Source organism: Salvelinus fontinalis, chromosome 14 (genome assembly GCF_029448725.1).
Source record: "Salvelinus fontinalis isolate EN_2023a chromosome 14, ASM2944872v1, whole genome shotgun sequence".
NCBI classification, from domain to species: Eukaryota; Metazoa; Chordata; class Actinopteri; order Salmoniformes; family Salmonidae; genus Salvelinus; species Salvelinus fontinalis.
In genome coordinates this window covers 43,022,687-43,047,011 of record NC_074678.1, presented here as the reverse complement: position 1 = coordinate 43,047,011, position 24,325 = coordinate 43,022,687, and the positions used below count along the sequence as shown (strand labels likewise).

Below are 24,325 nucleotides of genomic sequence, written 5' to 3'. Positions count from 1 at the left end.
TACAGTGAGCTATGTCAAGAATCCAGTATACACTACCGTTCAAAAGTTTGGGGTCACTTTTAAATGCCCTTGTTTTTGAAAGAAAAACACATTTTCTGTCCATTAAAATAACCTCAAAATGATCAGAAATACAGTGTAGACATTGTTAATGTTGTAAATGACTATTGTAACTGGAAAAGGCAGATCTTTTTATGGAATATCTACAGGCATACAGAGGCCCATTATCAGAAACCATCACTCCTGTGTTCCAATGGCCCGGTGTGTTAGCTAATCCAAGTTTATCATTTTAAAAGGCTAATTGATCATTAGAAAATTATTTTGCAATTATGTTAGCACAGCTGAAAACTGTTGTTCTGATTAAAGAAGCAATAAATCTGGCCTTCTTTAGACTAGTTGAGTATCTGGACATCAGCATTTGTGGGTTCAATTACAGGAAACAAAGACTTTCTTCTGAAACTCATCAGTGTATTCTTGTTCTGATAAAGGAAGGCTATTCCATGCGAGAAATTGCCAAGAAACTGAAGATCTTGTACGCTGTGTACTACTTCCCTCACAGAACAGCGCAAACTGGCTCTAACCAGAGTAGAAAGAGGAGTGGGAGGACAAGTATATTAGAGTGTCTAGTTTGAGAAACAGACGTCTCACAAGTCCTCAACTGGAAGCTTCATTAAATAGTACCCGCAAAACACCAGTCTCAACGTCAACAGTGAAGAGGCGACTCCGGGATGCTGGCCTTCTAGGCAGAGTTGCAAAGAAAAAGTCATATCTGAGACTGGCCAATAAAAATTAAAGATTAAGATGGGCAAAAGAACACAGAAACTGGACAGAGGAACTGCAGTTTCCCTACCAGGCAGCGATGCAGCCCAACAGAATGCTCTCAATGGTGCATCTACAGAAGTTTGTGAGAGTCTTAGGGGCCATGCCAAATTTCTTCAGCCGCCTAAGGTTGTAAAGGCGCTGTTGCGCCTTCTTCCCCACAGTGTTGGTGTGGTGGAACCATTTCAGGTCCTCAGTGATGTGCATGCCAAGGAACTTGAAGCTTTTGACCTTCTCTACAGCAACCCTGTTGTTGTGGATGGGGGCGTGCTGCCTCCTCTGTCTCCTGTAGTCCTCCTTTGTTTTTGATGTTGAGGGACAGGTTATTTTCCTGGCATCACTCCGCCAGGGCTCTAACCGCCTCCCTGTCTCGTCATTATTGGTAATCAGGCCTACCACTGTAATGTCTTCAGCTAACTTGATGATTGAGTTGGGAGTAGTGCGTAGCCACACAGTAATGGGTAAACAGGGAGTACAGGAGGGGGCTGAGCACACACCCCTGGGGGGCTCCGTGTTGAGGATCAGCATGGCAGAGATGTTGTTGCCTACCCTCACCACTTGGGGTTAACCCATCAGGAAGTCTAGGACCCAGTTGCACAGGGAGGGGTTCAGAACACTGAGCTTAGTAACAAGCTTGGTGGGCACTATGGTGTTGAAAGCAGATGAACAGCATCCTCACATAGGTATTCCTATTGTCTATGTGGAATAGGGTAATGTGCAATGGCGAATGCGTCACCCTTGGATTTGTTTGGGCGATATCCAAAATGTAGTGGGTCTAGGATGTCGGGCAAGGTAGAGGTGATATTGTCCTTGACCAGCCTCTCAAAGCACTTCATGATAACAGCGCTGTGTGCTACGGGGCGATTTAAATCAAATTAAATCAAATGTTATTAGTCACATGCGCTGAATACAACAGGTACAGTGAAATGCTTACTTACGAGCCCCTAACCAACAATGCAGTTTCAAAAAAATACGGATAAGAATAAGAGATAAAAGTAACAAGTAATTAAAGAGCAGCAGTAAAATAACAATAGCCAGACTATATACAGGGGGGTACCGATACAGAGTCAATGTGCGGGGGAACCTGTTAGTTGAGGTAGTATGTACATGTAGGTAGAGTTATTAAAGTGACTATGCATAGATGACAGCAGAGAGTAGCAGTGGTGTAAAGAGGGGTTGGGGGGGTGCACTGCAAACAGTCTGGGTAGCCATTTGACTAGACGTTCAGGAGTCTTATGGCTTGGGGGTAGAAGCTGTTTAGAAGCCTCTTGGACCTAGACTTGGTGCTCCAGTACCGCTTGCCGTGCGGTAGCAGAGAGAAAAGTCTATGACTAGGGTGGCTGGAGTCTTTGACCATTTTTAGGGCCTTCCTCTGACACTGCCTGGTATAGAGGTCCTGCATGGCAGGAAGCCTGGCCCCAGTGATGTACTGGGCCGTTCTCACTACCCTTTGTAGTGCCTTGCGGTCGGAGGCCGAGCAGTTGCCATACTAGGCAGTGATGCAACCAGTCAGAATGCTCAATGGTGCAGCTGTAGAACCTTTTGAGGATCTGAGGACCCATGACAAATCTTTTCAGTCTCATGAGGGGGAATAGGTTTTGTTGTGCCCTCTTCACGACTGTCTTGGTGTGCTTGGACCATGTTAGTTTGTTGGTGATGTGAACACTAAGGAACTTGAAGCTCTCAACCTGTACCACTGCAGCGCCGTATATGGGAATGGGGGTGTGCTCGGTCATCTTTTTGCTGTAGTCCACAATCATCTCCTTTGTCTTGATCACGTTGAGGGAGAGGTTGTTGTCCTGGCACCACACAGCCAGGTCTCTGACCTCCTCCCTATAGGCTGTCTCGTCGTTGATGGTGATCAGGCCTACCACTGTGGTGTCATTGGCAAATGATGGTATTGGAGTTGTGCCTGGCCGTGCAGTCATGAGTGAACAGGGAGTACAGGATGGGACTGAGCACGCACCCGAGGGGCCCCTGTGTTGAGGATCAGCGTGGCGGGTACGTTGTCACCTACCCTTACCACCTGGGGGCTGCCCGTTAGGAAGTCCAGGATCCAGTTGCAGAGGGAGGTGTTTAGTCCCAGGGTCCTTAGCTTAGTGATGAGCTTTGAGGGCACTATGGTGTTGAACGCTGAGCTGTAGTCAATGAATAGCATTCTCACATAGTTTAGTTACTTTAGCTTGCTTGGGTTGGAAGCACAGATTGTCTAGAATGTCATTGTATGCTGTAGCATTAAGATTTCCCCAGACCATTATTCCTTCTCCACCAAACTTTACATTCGGGCAGGTGGCATTCTCCTGGCATCCGCCAAACCCAGATGCGTCAGTCGGACTGCCAAATGGTAAAGCGTGATTTATCACTCCAGAGAAGGCCTTTTCATTGCTCCAGAGTCCAATAGTGGCGAGCTTTACACCACTCCAGCAGACGCTTGGCCATCCACATGGTGACGTTTGGTATGTGTGCTGCTGCTCGGCCATGGAAACCCATTTCATGAAGCTCCTGACGAACAGTTATTGTGCTAATGTTGCTTCCAGAGGCAGTTTGGAATCCGGTAGTGAGTGTTGCAATCGAGGACAGACTATCTTTACATGCTAAACGCTTCAGCACGCGATGGTCCTGTTCTGTGAGCTTGTGTAGCCTACCACTTCACGGCTGAGCTGTCACAATAACAACACTTACAGTTGACCGAGGCAGCTCTAGCAGGGCAGAAATTTGACAAACTGACTTATTGGAAAGGTGGCATCCTATGACGGTGCCACATTGAAAGTCAATGAGCTCTTCAGGATATGCCATTCTACTGCCAATGTTTGTCTATGGAGATTGCATGGCTGTGTGCTCGATTTTATACACCTGTCAGCAACGGGTGTGGCTGAAATAGCCAAAGCCACTAATTTGAAGGGATGTCCACATACTTTTGTATATACTGTATAGTGTTTGATTGATAAAGTATGGTTACATTTGCTTTGTTTAACCGACTCATTGGAATTACTGCAATAGCAACAGTGAATCTATTAAGTGGAGATTTCAGTGACAAATATCAAAGCTATGCAGGGCTTGATTAAAACCCTGGATGGGAGACCGAAGAGATAGATCAACTCTCCAGTAGGATGTGAGGTGCTGCCCAGTCTATTGTTTTTTTTTTATAGTGGATATTATGTTGAAGATCTGATGTTGTTTCAAAGGCAAAAAATCAACATATTTTATACAAATGTTGTCTTTGTTGAAAATTGGTTACCATAATGATGATGATTTTACCATCAAAACAACAGTTGCGTTGACTTTTTTCAAATCCAATGTATTTTCCACAGTGATTCAATGTCACAATACATTGACAGATTACGTTGAAACAACATTGATTTAATCAGTTTGTGCCCAGTGGGTTGGGTGTCCCCCTTGAGTGCAATTACAACCTAATAAAGTAATAAGATGGGTTGGATGACTACTGAATGTCGACTAGAGTGTGGAAGAAGGAAAATGGAAATGATCAATTCAGAATAATTGGACAAATGGGAGGTATTAGGTACAGAGGACAGTTGGGAGCTCAGCTTCCACATACTTAGAGAGAATTAGAGCAGCATTTCTAGTCAATTCCTCCTGAAGAGGTCAGTAACTGTGAGGAAAGAGTGGAAAATGAGAACAGAAGAAAACATTTTAACGAGAAGGGCAACATGCTGTCCGTTTCCGAATACCCATTCTAGCGTACCACATACTATTTACTCATCGTCGAATACTATTTAGCACGTACTGTTTAGTAAAAAGTATGCAGTATGCCACGGTCGTAACGCAGTAGAAGCTTCTGATTGGCTGAGTGGGTTGGGCGGGGCCCAGTGCAGGTGGATTTTTCCAAATTCAACAGACTGGCAAAGCATTAACCAGCCTGATAATAGTTCCTTTTCAATTCCAAATCTGAACATGGTTTAATATTTAGTTAAAAAGCTCTGACGAAGCCCAAGAGAACAAGAAACACTTTTCAATTAAAAAACATAAATCCACTTTGGATAAAACATTTTTTTAAAGACATTTTTTTAAAAGTTGTCCTCCACTGATGGGGTGACGTTGGGTCACAAAAGGTCTCCGAACTGAAAAGCAAAATGCTCACATGCCTCTTCTTGGCCCAGGGCCAGCTGATAAGGCTGGTTAATGTAGAGCAAGTGTCAAACTCATTCCACGGAGGGCCGAGTGTCTGCGGGTTTTGGCTCCACCCTTGTAATTGATCAATGAATTAAGGTCACTAATTAGTAAGGAACTCCCCTCACCTGGTTATCTAGGTCTTAATTGAATGGAAAAAACGAAAACTCGCAGACACTCAGCCCTCCGTGGAATGAGTTTGACACCCCTGATGTAGAGGAAACAAAGTTCGCCTGTCCGGCCACCGTGTTCCAGGCGGTTGAGTGCACGACTAGCATCCTCCCGGGTGACATAAGCCAGCCAGCACTCACCCCTCTGGCCTATATTTCCCTGCCTATTCCCTGATTGTGTAATGAGCACAGCATTTAGCAGAAATGCTTTATGTAAGCCTGAGCAAGCAAGCAGACCGGCTAGGCAGGGCAGGGCACGGCAGGGCATGTCTCTCTGGCAAGGCCCCAAGAGCAGGGCTTGGCATTTCAGGGAATAGGAGCACTAGGCTAGGGTGGGCTAGTCCTACTGAGTGGACCACTGCTGTACAACCTCATTGGTAAGATAAGTTATCTTATCGCAATCTCTACAGCATAGGTGTCAAAATCATTCCACAGAGAGCCGAGTGTCTGCGGGTTTTTGCTCCTCCCTTGTACTTGATCGATGAATTAAGGTCACTAATTAGTAAGGAACTCCCCACACCTGGTTGTCTAGGGCTTAATTGAAAGGAAAAACAAAAAACCTGCAGACACTAGGCCCTCCATGGAATGAGTTTGTCACCCCTGCTCTACAACATTTAATCAAGAATGAAATATATATGGCTTTCTTATTCCAGCAGCATACCACCGTGCATACCACTGCTGGCTTGCTTCTGAAGCTAAGCAGGGTTGGTCCTGGTCAGTCCCTGGATGGGAGACCAGATGCTGCTGGAAGTGGTGTTGGAGGGCCAGTAGGAGGCACTCTTTCCTCTGGTCTAAAAAATATCCCAATGCCCCAGGGCAGTGATTGGGGACACTGTCCTGTATAGGGTGCCGTCTTTCAGATGGGACGTTAAACGGGTGTCCTGACTCTCTGAGGTCATTAAAGATCCCATGGCACTTATCGTAAGAGTAGGGCTGTTAACCCCGGTGTCCTGGCTAAATTCCCAATCTGGCCCTCAAACCATCATGGTCACCTAATAATCCCCAGTTTACAATTGGCTCATTCATCCCCCTCCTCTCCCCTGTAACTATTCCCCAGGTCGTTGCTGCAAATGAGAATGTGTTCTCAGTCAACTTACCTGGTAAAAAAAAAAAATAATTCTCTTCTGTCTTATTTTCATTTTTTCCATAATCTCTAACAGAAGTGAGATGCTGCAACAGTCACTGGTTAGGGACAGGAGCAAATAAATATCTCAATTTATTGGTTGCACTCCTCGATAATTAGCCTAACTTATACGTATTTGGGCTTTCGGCCTTCTCATCTATCTTCTAAATAGATACCGTCCTTACTGATGTTGAAGGCATTTCTCTGATTTGATGCACTTGATTTGATGCACTTGAATGTCAGATTTTGCTGTCTGTTGACAAGTTCTATCTCGTACCTTGGTACCAAACACGCAACTCGTTATCCTGGATCTTACAAATCCATTTGAGATGGCCTATCATTTTGTCTCTCTGTGCAAGCACTACAGGACACGAGGCACAACGGGACAGGATGCCAAACAAACACCATCCTAATAACTACGTCAGATACAGCTCAGTGATGTTCTGTTACTATATGCCAAATACTGGAGTCATCTAACACTTCCAGTATAATACTGCATTCATCGCATAGCATTGCATTGTGCTGAGTGGAGACACAGACTTATCAGTTATACAGATATGCACTTAAATTATCTGACTCTCCAGATAATACACAATCTTCCGTACTAAACGTGTCTCCTACAGTCCTTCTTCCCACTGACTTTCATTAGTATTCATTATGATTTTAACGTGCAGGGAGAAGAGAGGTCAGGGCAATTCCACATTAATGGAATTCACTTAAAAATGTATGCCAAACAATAACTATTGATTTCAAAGATCAAACCACACCCCAGCTAGCACATTTGGTTCCTTGGAAGTTGTGGGAATTTATGTTTTTGGTTTCCCATTAGTTCTGGGAACGAAGCCATAAGTTTCCTGACCGGTAGAACGGAAAGTTTTCAAAACGTTCTAAGAACAAAAGTTAACATTTAGCCTGTTCTGGGAACCAACATTTTTAGATTGCATGGAGGTTCTATTAACTTTCTGAGAATGGAAATTATAGGTCATTTGAAGGTAATTAAATAACATTCTGAGAACATTTTCTAAATGTTGTGAATGTTTTGATTGAAATGTCAAGGTTATTTGGAGGTTTTTGAATAACTTTTTACAGCATTCACAAAATGTTTTAATAAGACTTTTAATAACATTGCTAGTTTGGCTTGACGACACTGAACAAAAATATAAACCCAACATGTCATTTTCAACTCCAAGCACAGATAGGACACATGGAAATTAATCAGTGAGATTCAAACCTATGATCTTCTGTTGCTATCCATGGAATTAGTCCACTGTGCCACCAAGATGGGGCTAGCATGCTGTGTTTTTTAAACTCATACAAAACTGTTCATTTTAGTCTATTCAAACAGACTCTATTTCAAAGGAAACAATCACTCATTAAGATCAGGTGTGGTCAATTAGTGGGTGTGGCCAAAACACCTGAACACACTTAACAAGATAGAGGAGCTTTGATGACGTTGAGAACGGAATGTATGTTTTGACATAACGTGTGTTCTTTTAACGTCACAGCGCTAAAGCACTGAAATTCCTATAAAAAAACATTGTTTCTTAACGTTCTCGGAACGCTCTGAGTACATGACTTTAAATAGAACCAGGAGGAAACCTGAAGGAATCATTATGCTGAAGTATGGAAATTCCCACAGAAGAATGTTGTTAGTTAACACTCGCTGAACAATTTGAGAGCATGACTTTAAATACACTGTTCAAAAAAATAAAGGGAACACTTAAACAACACAATGTAACTCCAAGTGCTCGCCAGAGGTAGCCTGACTGCCATTAGGTACCGAGATGAGATCCTCAGAGCCCTTGTGAGACCATATGCTGACACATGCACATTTGTGGCCTGCTGGAGGTCATTTTGCAGGGCTCTGGCAGTGTTCCTCATTGCACAAAGGCGGAGGTAGCGGTCCTGCTGCTGGGTTGTTGCCCTCCTACGGCCTCCTCCACATCTCCTGATGTACTGGCCTGTCTCCTGGTAGCGCCTCCATGCTCTGGACACTACGCTGACAGACACAGCAAACCTTCTTGCCACAGCTCGCATTGATGTGGCATCCTGGATGAGCTGCACTACCTGAGCCACTTGTGTGGGTTGTAGACTCCGTCTCATGCTACCACGAGAGTGAAAGCACCGCCAGCATTCAAAAGTGACCAAAACATCAGCCAGGAAGCATAGGAACTGAGAAGTGGTCTGTGGTCACCACCTGCAGAATCACTCCTTTTTTGGGGGTGTCTTGCTAATTGCCTATAATTTCCACCTTTTGTCTATTCCATTTGCACAACAGCATGTGAAATTTATTGTCAATCAGTGTTGCTTCCTAAGTGGACAGTTTGATTTCACAGAAGTGTGATTGACTTGGAGTTACATTGTGTTGTTTAAGTGTTCCCTTTCTTTTTTTGAGCAGTGTAGAACAACGAGGAAACCTGTAGGAAACGTTATGCTGAAGGACCAAATCTGAACCAATCATAGACGTCTATGTTTTACATCATAGACGTTTAAGTTTGGACATCAAAGTACGGCACAGCACTGTAGAGTACAGTAGAGTAGAGTACAGTAATGTACAGTATTGTTCAATACAGTACATTATAGTGTACTCATCTTCAGTGTGCTCTACTGTGTACTGTACTTAAGCAATAAGGCACAAAAGGCATGAATACAGTTACAGGTAAATGTAGATGTTCAGCCCGACGCCATAAAAATGAAAATATAAATGATTTGTTTTTATTTCAACCGGTAAATGTGTGCTTTGGTGTTGTTTTCTTTGGCAACTGTGGTATAAGCAGCATAAACACCTCCATTCTGTACATTACCTTAGAAAAACAAACTCCACAAAGGGACTCACCTCCGCCTCGTCCCGCCGCGGAGTCCATTAGTACAGAACTTCTGTGTTTATCCCTTACATCATTTTTTAAAAACTTTACTTTACTGTATGTACTCTACTGTATTGTACTGTGCTCTCCAAACTTGTAAACCATAGACGTCTATGATTGGTTCAGATTCGGACTGGACCAAATCTGAAACAATCATGGACGTCTATGTTTGGGCTAAGTCAAGGCCGGTCCGGACTAGGGCTGTTGCGGTGACCATATTACCGCAACACAGGCGGTCACGAGTCAAGAAGGCAGTAAAATTCTGTGTGACCGATACAGTACTCAGCACTCTATTGTCCCTCTAATCACTCTGACATCAATGAAAATGTCTTCGAAAATCTAATCAAACACTTCATGGGAGCCCATGAGCTCATTTTGCGCAACATTTCTATAGGCTATGCAATTGCGCAAGAAAACATAGTGATGGCCTCTACTAAAAAGAGGAGGATCCCATCAGCTTTCTATAGGCTAGGCCTACTATATTTATTTCTCAACTTGCCTAATATTAAACACATTGCTTATATTTACAACAAGAGTATAGCCTACATGGCTGGCATGAAAATAAACCATGGGGAAAAGCGTCCTCCATTCACTGTTTAAGTGCATAGATGACATGTATTTTTTCCCGCTGCCCCTGTTTCGATAAAGGTGCATGATAATGGTCCATTCTAAATCAAAACAAATTTCACACATATATTATTTAGTATATGTAAAGACAAGATTCAATCAAGAATAGTCTGATGGGGGACAATATTAGCCTATCACTTGTGAATTATATATTATCACTTGTGAATTATATATTATCACTTGTGAATGATGCCCAGCATTAGAAAACTAAAACGGCCAAATGACTTCTTAAAATTTAAGCATATTAATCCGCTTTACAAGGGGTGTAGAGACTAACTGGCATACACAAGCAGCGCATGAGTTTCAATTTGGGGAAGATTATTTTCACCATAGAAATGCATCTTTATAATAAAAGCATTACATGCATAATTGTAATTGCGGTCATTTATGATAATGGTGTTTTCCTGCTAATGGAACATTCTCGCTTATAGCCTACTACCATGTGTGCATTGCTGCGCTTATAATGTGAAAAAATAACCTAATAGTTTATTAACATTTTAAGCTAAACGTTCTGATCTGTTGCGTCAGCCACATTGCATAATTGTTTTGTTTGTTGATGCTAGTGGTTGTATTAATTTGGCATCTATTGCATCCGACAACTGTCCAAGTGTATGGCAGCCTTCCCTCTCTTCACTAGAAGAGAGAGTGTAGCAGGGATCGGACCAACACGCAGCGTAGCCAGTGCTCAACATGTTTAACTTCTTGCGACTATAGGGGGTGCTGTTTTCTCATTAGCATAATTTGCATTACAGATTAAACGGCTTCCTACTCAATTCTTGCTCATACAATATGCATATTATTACTATTATTGGATAGAAAACACTCTCTAGTTTCTATAGCCGTTGGAATTTTGTCTCTGAGTGAAACAGAACTCAATCTACAGCACTTTTCATGATAGGGAGTCAGATTTCAAACATTTAGGCCACTGATCTGGAGTCAGTTTAAAGCTCACTGTAAATGCTATGGAGAAACAGACACTGCTTATGTCTCCCCCTGGATGTCAGTGCGTGATGACGCTTTGAATGGTGTCGATTGCGCAATTAGTTTCTCTATAAGACACCAAATAGCGGAAGTAGCTTCCCTTTGCTGCCTGCGCCTTGCGCGCGAAGGACATTGGACTCGCCTCCTTCCAAGCGTTAGTTTAGCCAGTAATATTTCTCCGGTCATGTTTTTACCCGTTATAGGTGTTAACAGCATCATAAGGTAGTTAATTTGAACCGTTGTATAGCAATTTATATCCTTTTAGTGCGATTTTGAGGCATTGCTTTGTTGTGCACTTTGACGCGCTGGGCACATTTCGGGGTCCCGGTCGTACGTTAGTGGGCATTTCGACGGACAAGTGGACATCTTTCGACCAAAAGAAGATTAGACCCAAGAAAGGATTCTTTGCCCAAGATTCTGATGGAAGAACAGCTCACAGTAAGAACAATTTATGATGATAAATCGTGTTTCTGTCGAAAAATGTTAAACGCTTACGCCGCCATTTTGTTTTGTATAGCTTCGCTTGGCGCAACCTGTATTGAAAAGTAAGGATAATTTAAAAAATGTAAATCAGCGATTGCATTAAGAACTAATTTGTCTTTCGATTCCTGTCAACCCTGTATTTTTTAGTCAAGTATATGATTAGCTATTGATTAAACTAGATCACTCAAAGATGGCGACCGACATTTCCAGGCTTGTTTTGCTACTATTTTCATTGTATAACCACGTTTTTTTATGGCTAAATATGCACATTTTCGAACAAACTGTATATGTATGTTGTAATATGATGTTACAGGAGTGTAATCTGAAGAATTCTGAGAAGGTTAGTGAAAAAATGCAGACACTAGGCCCTCCATGGAATGAGTTTGTCACCCCTGCTCTACAACATTTAATCAAGAATGAAATATATATGGCTTTCTTATTCCAGCAGCATACCACCGTGCATACCACTGCTGGCTTGCTTCTGAAGCTAAGCAGGGTTGGTCCTGGTCAGTCCCTGGATGGGAGACCAGATGCTGCTGGAAGTGGTGTTGGAGGGCCAGTAGGAGGCACTCTTTCCTCTGGTGGGGTGGGGGGTGCTCCCGGATCCGGGGTAGAGGCTCGTTAGAGGTTAATTAAACGAAACAGTGAACACTTACAACGATACAAAATAACAAAAAGTGGCAAACCGATACAGTCCTAGCTGGTGCATACAAAACACAAAGACAGGAGACAACCACCCACAATCCCCAACACAAAACAAGCCACCTATATATGATTCTCAATCAGGGACAACGATTGACAGCTGCCTCTGATTGAGAACCATATTAGGCTGGACACAGAAACAGACAAACTAGACAAACAACATAGAATTCCCACCCAGCTCACGTCCTGACCAATACTAAACAAGCAAAACACATAAGAACTATGGTCAGGACGTGACAGTACCCCCCTCCTGAGGTGCGGACTCCGAACGCACCCCTGAAACTCAAGGGGAGGGTCTGGGCGCCGAACAGGATGGCTGCCTCGCTTCGCGTTCCTTGGAAAATATGCAGTATTTTGTTTTTCTATGTGTTATTTCTTACATTGGTACCCCGGGTGATCTTAAGTTTCATTACATACAGCCGGGAGGAACTACTGAATATACGATTAACGTCAACTAACCACCCTTCCTACCAGGAATATGACTTTCCCGAAACGGATCCAGTGTCTTGCCTTCCACCCAATACAATGGACCTGATCCCAGCCGGCGAAGCTACACGACGCCGAAAAAGGGGCAAACGTAGCGGTCTCCTGGTCAGGCTTCGGAGACGAGCACATCGCGCTCCACTCCCTAGCATACTACTCGCCAATGTCCAGTCTCTTGAGAATAAGGTCGATGAAATCCGAGCACGGGTAACATTCGAGAGAGACATCAGGGATTGCAACGTGCTCTGCTTCACGGAAACATGGCTAACTGAAAAGACGCTAACGGAGTCGGTGCAGCCAGCTGGTTTCGTCACGCATCGCGCAGACAGAAACATACATCTTTCTGGTAAGAAGAGGGGCGGGGGGGTATGCCTCATGATTAACGAGACGTGGTGTGACCATCATAACAACACTCAGGAACTAAAGTCATTCTGTTCACCTGATCTAGAACTCCTCACAATCAAATGTAGACCGCATTATCTACCAAGGGAATTCACTTCGGTCATAATCACAGCCGTATATATTCCCCCCCAAGCAGACACATCGATGGCCCTGAACGAACTCTATCTGACTCTCTGTAAACTGGAAACCACACACCCTGAGGCTGCATTCATCGTAGCTGGGGATTTTAACAAGGCTAATCTAAAAACAAAACTCCCTAAATTCTATCAGCACATCGATTGTCCGACCAGGGCTGGCAGAACTCTGGACCATTGTTACACTAACTTCCGCGACGCATATAAGGCCCTCCCCCCCCTCCTTTCGGAAAAGCTGACCACGACTCCATTTTGTTGATTCCAGCCTACAAACAGAAATTAAAACTACAAGCTCCCGCGCTCAGGTCTGTTCAACGCTGGTCCGACCAATCTGAATCCACGCTTCAAGACTGCTTTGATCACGCGGATTGGAATATGTTCCGCACGGCGTCCAACAACAACAATGATGAATATGCAGATTCGGTGAGCGAGTTCATTAGGAAGTGCATTGACGATGTCGTACCCAGAGCAACGATTAAAACATTCCCAAACCAGAAACCGTGGATTAACGGCAGCATTCGCGTGAAACTGAAAGCGCGAACCACTGCTTTTAACCAGGGCAAGGTGACCGGAAACATGACCGAATACACACAGTGTAGCTATTCTCTCCGCAAGGCTATCAAACAGGCTAAGTCCCAGTACAGAGACAAAATTGAATCGCAATTCAACAGCTCAGACACAAGGGGTATGTGGCAGGGTCTACAGTCTATCACGGATTACAAAAAGAAAAGCAGCCCCGTCGCGGATCAGGATGTCTTGCTCCCAGACAGGCTAAATACCTTTTTTGCCCGCTTTTAGGATAATACAGTGCCACTGACACGGCCCACTACCAAAACCTGCGGGCTCTCCTTCACTGCAGCCGAGGTGAGTAAAACATTTAAACGTGTTAACCCTCGCAAGGCTGCAGGCCCAGACGGCATTCCCAGCCGCGTCCTCAGAGCATGCGCAGACCAGCTGGCTGGTGTGTTTACGGACATATTCAATCAATCCTTAGCCCAGTCTGCTGTTCCCACATGCTTCAAGAGGGCCACCATTGTTCCTGTTCCCAAGAAAGCTAAGGTAACTGAGCTAAATGACTACCGCCCCGTAGCACTCACTTCCGTCATCATGAAGTGCTTTGAGAGACTAGTCAAGGACCATATCACCTCCACCCTACCGGACACCCTAGACCCACTCCAATTTGCTTACCGACCCAATAGGTCCACAGACGACGCAATCGCAACCACACTGCACACTGCCCTAACCCATCTGGACAAGAGGAATACCTATGTGAGAATGCTGTTCATCGACTACAGCTCAGCATTTAACACCATAGTACCCTCCAAACTCGTCATCAAGCTCGAGACCCTGGGCCTCGACCCCGCCCTGTGCAACTGGGTCCTGGACTTCCTGACGGGCCGCCCCCAGGTGGTGAGGGTAGGTAACAACATCTCCACCCCGCTGATCCTCAACACTGGGGCCCCACAAGGGTGCGTTCTGAGCCCTCTCCTGTACTCCCTGTTCACCCACGACTGCGTGGCCATGCACGCCTCCAACTCAATCATCAAGTTTGCGGACGACACTACAGTGGTAGGCTTGATTACCAACAACGACGAGACGGCCTACAGGGAGGAGGTGAGGGCCCTCGGAGTGTGGTGTCAGGAAAATAACCTCACACTCAACGTCAACAAAACAAAGGAGATGATTGTGGACTTCAGGAAACAGCAGAGGGAGCTCCCCCCTATCCACATCGACGGGTCAGTAGTGGCGAAGGTGGAAAGTTTTAAGTTCCTCGGTGTACACATCACGGACAAACTGAATTGGTCCAACCACACAGACAGCGTTGTGAAGAAGGCGCAGCAGCGCCTCTTCAACCTCAGGAGGCTGAAGAAATTCGGCTTGTCACCAAAAGCACTCACAAACTTCTACAGATGCACAATCGAGAGCATCCTGTCGGGCTGTATCACCGCCTGGTACGGCAACTGCTCCGCACACAACCGTAAGGCTCTCCAGAGGGTAGTGAGGTCGGCAGAACGCATCACCCGGGGCAAACTACCTGCCCTCCAGGACACCTACACCACCCGATGTCACAGGAAGGCCATAAAGATCATCAAGGACAACAACCACCCAAGCCACTACCTGTTCACCCCGCTATCATCCAGAAGGCGAGGTCAGTACAGGTGCATCCAAGCAGGGACCGAGAGACTGAAAAACAGCTTCTATCTCAAGGCCATCAGACTGTTAAACAGCCGCCACTAACATTTAGCGGCCGCTGCCAACAAACTGACTCAGCTCCAGCCACCTTAAAAATGGGAATTGATGGAAATTATGTAAAAATGTACCACCAGCCACTTTAAACAATGCCACCTAATATAATGTTTACATACCCTACATTACACATCTCTTATGTATATGTATATACTGTACTCTATATCATCTACTGCATCTTGCCATCTTTATGTAATACATGTACCACTAGCCACTTTAAACTATGCCACTTTATGTTTACATACCCTACAGTACTCATCTCATAGGTATATACCGTACTCTATACCATCTACTGCACCTTGCCTATGCCGTCTGTACCATCACTCATTCATATATCTTTATGTACATATTCTTTATCCCTTTACACTTGCGTGTATAAGGTAGTAGTTGCGGAATTGTTAGGTTAGATTACTTGTTGTTATTACTGCATTGTCGGAACTAGAAGCACAAGCATTTCGCTACACTCGCATTAACATCTGCTAACCATGTGTATGTGACTAATAAATTTGATTTGATTTGGGTGGGCATCTGTCCGCGGAGGCGGCTCCGGCGGTGGACGAGGACACCACTCCACCATTGTCTTTGTCCCCATCCTTAGCGTCCTTTGAGTGGCGACCCTCGCCCCCGACCCTGGTCTAGGAACCTTCATAAAGGTCCCCCCTAGATAGAGGAGATAGCTCAGGACAGAGAGGTAGTTCAGGACAGAGAGGTAGCTCAGGACAGAGAGGTAGCTCAGGACAGAGAGGTAGCTCAGGACAGAGGGGCAACTCCGGACTGAAGGGCAGCTCCGGACAGAGAGGCAGCTCTGGACTACTGGCAGCTACGGGCTGAGGGGCAGCTCCGGGCTGAGGGGCAGCTCATGACTGGAAGGCAGCTCATGACTAAAGGGCAGCTCATGACTGGAGGGCAGCTCATGACTGGAGGGCAGCTCATGACTGGAGGGCAGCTCATGACTGGAGGGCAGCTCATGACTGGAGGGCGGCTCATGACTGGCTGGCGGCTCTGGCAGCTCCTGACTGGCTGGCGGCTCTGGCAGCTCCTGACTGGCTGGTGGCTCTGGCAGCTCCTGACTGGCTGGCGGCTCTGGCAGCTCCTGACTGACGGACGGCTCTAGCGGCTCCCGACTGACGGACGGCTCCAACGGCTCGGGACAGACGGGCAGTTCAGAAAGCGCTGGGCAGACGGGAGGCTCTGACGGCTCGGGACAGACGGGCGGCTCAGATGGCGCTGGGCAGATGGATGGCTCAGACGGCGCTGGGCAGGCAGGCAGCTCAGACGGCGCTGGGCAGGCAGGCAGCTCAGACGGCGCTGGGCAGGCAGGCAGCTCAGACGGCGCTGGGCAGGTAGGCAGCTCAGACGGCTCTGGGCAGGTAAACAGTGCAGGCGGCGTTGGGCAGACGGCCGACTCTGACCTGCTGAGGCGCACAGTAGGCCTGGTGCGTGGTGCCGGAACTGGTGGTACCGGACTGGAGACACGCACCTCAAGGCTAGTGCGGGGAGCAGGAACAGGGCACACTGGACTCTCGAGGCGCACTATCGGCCTGGTGCGTGGTACCGGCACTGGTGGTACCGGGCTGAGGTCACGCACCTCAGGGCGAGTGCGGGGAGAAGGAACAGTGTGTACAGGGCTCTGGAGACGCACAGGAGGCTTGGTGCGTGGTGCCGGAACTGGTGGTACCGGGCTGGAGACACGTACCATAGGGCTAGTGCGTGGAGGAGGAACAGGGCTCTGGAGACGCACAGGAGGCTTGGTGCGTGGTGTTAGCACTGGTGGTACTGGGCTGGGGCGGGGAGGTGGCGCCGGATATACCGGACCGTGCAGGCGTACTGGCTCCCTTGAGCACCGAGCCTGCCCAACCTTACCTGGTTGAATGCTCCCCGTAGCCCGTCCAGTGCGGGGAGGTGGAATAACCCGCACTGGGCTGTGTTGGCGAACCGGGGACACCATGCGTAAGGCTGGTGCCATGTACACCGGCCCGAGGAGACGTACTGGAGGCCAGATATGTTGAGCCGGCTTCATGGCACTTGGCTCAATGCTCAATCTAGCCCGGCCAGTGCGGGGAGGTGGAATAACCCGCACCGGGCTATGCACACGTACAGGAGACACCGTGCGCTCTTCCGCATAACACGGTGCCTGCCTGTACTCCCGCTCTCCACGGTAAGCATGGGAAGTGGGCGCAGGTTTCCTACCTGCCTTCGCCACACTACCCTTTAGCCCCCCCCCCCCCCCCCCCCCCCCCCCCCAAGAAATGTTTGGGATTTCTTCTCGGGTTTCCGTGCTAGCCGCGTACCTTCATAACACCGGTTCCCCTTCTCCGCTGCCTCCGCTCTCCTAGCTGCCTCCACCTGTTCCCATGGAAGGCGATCCTTACCAGCCAGGATCTCCTCCCATGTGTAGCAACCCTTTCCGTCCAACACGTCCTCCCAAGTCCATTTCTCCTGGTCCCGCTGCTGCTGCTGCCGCTGCTGCCCGTTGCTACGCTGCTTGGTCCGAGATTGGTGGGTGGTTCTGTAACGGCAGTCTAAGTCGTCCTCCTCCTCAGACGAGGAGAGGCGAGAAGGATCTGAGGACCAATGTGTAGCGTGGTAATTTTCCATGATTTAATAAACACAAAACAAGCCACCTATATATGATTCTCAATCAGGGACAACGATTGACAGCTGCTTCTGATTGAGAACCATATTAGGCTGGACACAGAAACAGACAAACTAGACACACAACATAGAATTCCCACCCAGCTCACGTCCTGACCAACACTAAACAAGCAAAACACATAAGAACTATGGTCAGGACGTGACACCAAGACTATGTTTGGAATATTTATTTATCACACAGAATAGAATAGGTCGACTTTTGTACTATGGGGGACAGTATGACATAGGCTAGTGCTTTTGCTGTTCGTTAGGCCTACTCATCTCTTTTGGCTGACAAAAAGAAAATGTGAACAGTTCTTCTAATATCTTCAATATACACCTTGGAAATGGATAAGGGCCCACGCAGTTGAGTCCCCGATGTGTCGGTCTTCACTTGTAGCCTGTGAGAAAGACCCGATCACGTGATGGAGCGCACAGCACTCAGGGAGAAGGGCACACACTGGCCGCAAAAGGCCTAGACTTTTTTTAGGGTGCATTACGGCCACACAAAGGGGATGCCGCCGTCAAATTCTAGGCATTATCAAGTGCTTGTCAAATTGAATGAGTGACTGATGTAGTGTGTACAGCCTACGCAAAAAAAACAAAGCAGAGCTCATTTTCAAGCAATGTTTTTCAAATCATCATTAGAGTCGCATCTTGCAGCCTTACAATGTATTACAATCCAAACATATAGCCCAACGTTTGTAGAACAACTAAAATAACATTAATATCTCAAAATTACACAAAATCGTTAGGAGAAAATAACCTTTCTAATTTATTCAGCTTTGTTCAATTGTATCATTCATTCTATAAAATAATGCAATGGAATTCTAACAAATCTTGTCTGCTAAATGAAATAGTGTAGCCCACAGCCATTTGGCATAGCCAGATCAGATCATATTCTGTTATTCTGAAATAGACCACATTTTCTTCATTTCATGCTTCTTTAGACCCGTCTAAAATAAATAACGGATTTATTGTGAAGGTGTAGGCTATATTAAATGGATTTATTAGACTTTTTCAAATGTAGATGTTCTAAAGGTCTGCATCAGTGGCTTGTAGGCTGTGTGGGGAAGCCAGGAGATGCTAAATGTGTTTATGTTAATGAACGGTCAATTACTGTGAGACCGACAGTTGTTTGCTTGACAATCACCGGCTGATGATATTTTGTGACCGCCACAGCCCTATTCCGGACCAAAAATCAACATCTATGGACGTTGAAATCAAGGTCAGGGTGGACTGACCACAGAAGAGAAGAGAGAGGGGCAGAGAGAGAGGCAGAGAGAGAGAGAGCGAGAGAGAGACAAAATGAGGTGGAAACTGAGCTGCACTTCCTAACCTCCTGCCAAATATATGACCATATTAAAGACACATACTTCCCTCAGATTACACAGATCCACAAAGAATTTAAAAACAAACCCAATTTTGATCAACTCCCATATCTACTGGGTGAAATACCACCGTGTGCCATCACAGCAGCAAGATTTGTGACCTGTTGCCACAAGAAAAGGGCAACCAGTGAAGAACAAATACAACCCATATTTATGTTTATTTATTTTCCCTTTTGTACTTTAACTATTTCCACATCGTTACAACACTGTATATAGACATAATATGACATTTGAAATGTCTTTATTCTTTTGGAACATCTGTGAGTGTAATGTTAACTGTTAATTTCTATTGTTTATTTCACTTTTGTTTATTATCTACTTCACTTGCTTTGGCAATGTTAACATATGTTTCCATGCCTTGAATTGAGAGAGGGAGGGAGAGAGAGAGAGAGAGAGAGAGAGAGAGAGGCAGAGAGAGAGAGAGAGAGAGAGAGAGAGAGAGAGAAAGAGAGAGAGAGAGGGAGGGAGAGAGGCAGAGACAGGAGAGGCAGAGACAGAGGGGCAGAGAGAGAGCGAGAGAGAGGGGGAGACAGAGGGAGGGAGGGGTTGTCCAGACTGTTTCACACTTGCTTTGACCACCAGATGACAAAAAGAAAAATAACAGTACGCCAGTGGAAGATGCCAGCGGAAGATGCCAGCGGAAGGGAGCACTGTAGCAGGTGACCCAACTGTGGTTTGTGACTATTATGATTTCTCATTGTAGCCAATTCAATTGCAGTAATTCCGTTACAGATTTTTCTGAAATTCTATTACCAATTTGGTTTAAATCATTCATTCATAAACCAAATAGATATCAGTCAAAATAATATAACTAATTGGTAGGTCTACATTGGTAGGTTTTTCCTAGCCACCGTGCTTCTACACATGCATTGCTTGTTGTTTGGGGTTTTAGGCTGGGTTTCTGTACAGCACTTTGAGATATCAGCTGATGTAAGAAGGGCTTTATAAATACATTTGATTTGATTTGATTTGTTACTTCTGTGAACTTTCATTATCCTCCGTCCTCAAGAGGGAGAGAAATGAGAAAATATCTTAAATATATGTGGGTTTTTGGTAATGGAATTCATTTCAAGGTACAGGGCAATGTTTCGGAAGGAAAATAATTTGTTCAAAACTAAATATAAGTTGTAATATTAGTTGGCATTGGTCTTTACTTCAAAAGGATTGTGTTTTGATGTATTTCTAATTCCTTGTAATACTTTTTACATCTCTTTGACCAGAAATCAAAGCATGCAAAGAAATGGTTGAAAAATGTATATACGTTCATTTCAACAACAAAAATATAGACTCTTTCATTTCACACCAAATTTGACATGCTCCTATGAACTTCACATGTTGGTGCTCATGGGACCTTTACATGAAAATTACCATTACTCATTAGCTGCTATCAAGGCAGCAGCTACTCTTCCTGGGGTCCAGCAATATTACGGCAATTTGCATTCAGCTAAAACATTACACTTCAAAACACATTATTACACACTACTACAACATATCTACAAAACCAAATCCATATATGTACGTGTGTGTACAGTGTGTGTATTAGTGTCAGTATCCAGCACCTAATCGCAAACAAGACACATCCCTCACTGTGTGCTACAGTGGCAATCACACATTACACACACACACACAAAGCAGTGCAGTGTCTCCTTCCAAACAGAAATCCCAATAGGAGGACCACACCCACAACATGAGATGTTGTTGCTATCGCCTGTCTAGCCAGGGAATCTCCAGAGGAATCTCCAGAGAATAGGGTCGTGTCATTAGCTAGGGCTAGGCTCATTACAACAACCAATTCAACCACCATACACACTTAGTTGGCTAGAAAGCACTAAGCAATATCTAACGTGCATTCAGAATGTATTCACTTCCCTTGACTTTTTACACATTTTGTTGTGTTAGTCTGAATATAAAATGGATTAGATTGAGATTTTCTGTCACTGGCCTACACACAATACCCCATAATGTAAAAGTGGAAATGAATAAAAAATGAAAAGCTGAAATGTCATGAGTCAATGAGTATTCATCCCCTTTGTTATGGCAAGCCTAAATAAGTTCAGGAGTAGACATTTGCTTAACAAGTTGTATAATAAGTTGCATGGATCTGTGTGCAATAATAGTGTTTAAAACTATCTCTGTACCCCACACATACAATTATCTGTAAGGTCTTTCAGTCGAGCAGTACATTTCAAACACAGATTCAACCACAAAGACCAGGGAGTTTTTCCAATGCCTCACAAAGAAGGGTAGTACCTAGTGGAAGATCAGTAAAAATACAAATACATATCCCTTAGAGCATGGTGACGTTATTAATTACACTTCGGATGGTGTATCACTAGACCCAGTCACTACAAAGATAAAAGCGTCCTTTCTAACTCACTTGCCGGAGAGGAACGAAACCACTCAAGGATTTCCCCATGTTGCCAATGGTGACCTTAAAACAGTTATAGAGTTTAATGGCTGTGATAGGAGAAAACTGAGGATGGATCAATACAATGTATTCCAAAACATGCATCCTGTTTGCAACAAGGCGCTAAAGTAATACTGCAAAGAAATTGGCAAAGCAATTCACTTTTTGTCCAGAATACAAAGTGTTATGTTGGGGGCAAATCCAATACAACACATTACTAAGTACCACTCTCCATATGTTCTAGCCTAGTGGTGGCTGCATCATGTTATGGATATGCTTATAATTGTTAAGGATAGGGGATATTTTCTGGATAAAAAATAAATGGAATGGAGCTAAGCACAGTCGAAAACGTGGTTCATTCTGCTTTCCAACAGACACTGGGAGATGAACTCACCTTTCAGCAGGACAATAACCTAAAAGACAAGCCCAAATCTACACTGGAGTTGCTTACCAAGAAGACAGTGAATGTTCCTAGTTTTTTTTACTTAACTCTGCTTGAAAATCTATGGCAAAACTTGAAAATGTTGTCTAGCAATGATCAACAACCAATATCACAGAGCTTGAACAATTTTGAAAAGAATAATGGGCAAATGTTGCACAATCCAGGTGTGGAATATTCTCAGAGACTTCTAGTCTATTTATGCTTATTCTGGAAAGACTGTCTGGAGGCTCCGTATAGAGGGTGTGACACAATTGCGGAGGCCCCGGAGGCACGCAAAGGCCAAATAAAGCTCCGCCCGCATTGCTGTGTGCCTCTCAAGTTTTTAACAATTGAGAGAGCGCCATATACTGTTGAAGTCGGAAGTTTACATACACCTTAGCCAAATACATTTAAACTCAGTTTTTCACAATTCCTGACATTTAATCCCTGTCTTAGGTCAGTTAGGATCACCACTTTATTTTAAGAATGTGAAATGGCAGAATAATAGTAGAGAGAATGATTTATTTCAGCTTTTATTTCTTTCATCACATTCCCAGTGGGTCAGAAGTTTACATACGCTCAATTAGTATTTGGTAGCATTGCCTTTAAATTGTTCAACTTGGGTCAAATGTTTCGGGTAGCCTTCCACAAGCTTCCACAATTAGTTGGGTGAATTTTGGCCCAATCCTCCTGACAGAGCTGCTGTAACTGAGTCAGTTTTGTAGGCCTACTTGCTTGCACACGCTTTTTCAGTTCTGCCCACCAAATTTCTATAGGATTGAGATCAGGGCTTTGTGATGGCCACTCTAATACCTTGACTTTGTTGTCCTTAAGCCATTTGCCACAACATTGGAAGTATGCTTGGGGTCATTGTCCATTTGGAAGACCCATTTGCGACCAAGCTTTAACTTCCTGACTGATGTCTTGAGATGTTGCTTCAATATATGCACATAATTTTCCATCCTCGTGATGTCATCTATTTTGTGAAGCGCACCAGTTCCTCCTGCAGCAAAGCACCCCCACAACATGATGCTGCCAACCCCATGCTTCACGGTTGGGATGGTGTTGTTCGGCTTGCAAGCCTCCGCCTTTTTCCTCCAAACATAACGATGGTGATTATGGCCAAACAGTTCTATTTTTGTTTCATCTCTCCAAAAAGTACGATATTTGTCTCCATGTGCAGTAGCAAACCGTAGTCTGGCTTTTTTATGGCGGTTTTGGAGCAGTGGCTTCTTCCTTGCTGAGCTGCCTTTTAGGTTATGTCAATATGGGACTCGTTTTACTGTGGATATAGATACATTTCCTCCAGCATCTTCACACGGTCCTTTGCTGTTGTTCTGGGATTGATTTGCACTTTTCGCACCAAAGTACGTTCATCTCTAGGAGACAGAACGCGTCTCCTTCCTGAGCGGTACGACGGCTGCGTGGTCCCATGGTGTTTATACTTGCGTAATATTGTTTGTACAGAGGAACGTGGTACCTTCAGGCATTTGGAAATTGCTCCCAAGGATGAACCAGACTTGTGGAGGACTGCAATTGTTTTTCTGAGGTCTTGGCTGATTTCTTTTGATTTCCCATGATGTCAAGCAAAGAGGCACATAGTTTGAAGGTTGACCTTGAAATACATCCAATATGCAGTGATAATGTATTTGGCCTATAGCCTACTGCACAAACCTCATTGCTACAGAACTGTTTTTAATTGGTTAAAAAAAATTAAGTAAATCAAAAAAATTACTCTGAGCGGTAGATCTCAGCTTGCATTTTGACTCAGAAAGTGATCTTGACTCAGAAAAGGTTGGTGACCACTGCTGTACGGCCACTGCAGATGCCAGATTGACCATGCAGAGCCTTTTGCCCAGAAAGACTCATAGCTGATTCTATCATCATCGGGTTGAATACTTATCTAATATAGATATTTATTTGTGTTTTATTTTTCATTAATTCTCATAGACTATTTCTTGTTGATCATTGACAGAAAATGACAATGGAATCAATTTTAATCACACTTTGTAACACAACAAAATGTGGAAAAAGTCAAGGAGTGTGAATACTTTCTGAAGGCACTGTATACTGTAGTGGGAATGAGATTTCCATGTCAATTCAATCCAGTTGTGTTTAGATCTGACAAACACAAAGCATTGAACAAGGAACATAATGTCATGCCCTGATCTGTTTCACCTGTCTTTGTGATTGTCTCCACCCACCTCCAGGTGTCTCCTGTTTTCCCCATTAGTCCCCGGTGTATTAATCCCGGTGTTTCCTGTCTCTCTGTGCCAGTTCGTCTGGTTTTGCCAAGTCAACCAGCGTTT

At 44.8% G+C, this 24,325-nt stretch overlaps 1 protein-coding gene across 1 annotated transcript in view; it reads right to left on the bottom strand.

The window, feature by feature from the left end:
- The window catches only part of LOC129810909 (ankyrin repeat domain-containing protein 13C), a 92,779-nt gene that overhangs the window by 52,687 nt on the left and 15,767 nt on the right, over positions 1-24,325 (bottom strand). The window lies entirely within an intron of this gene.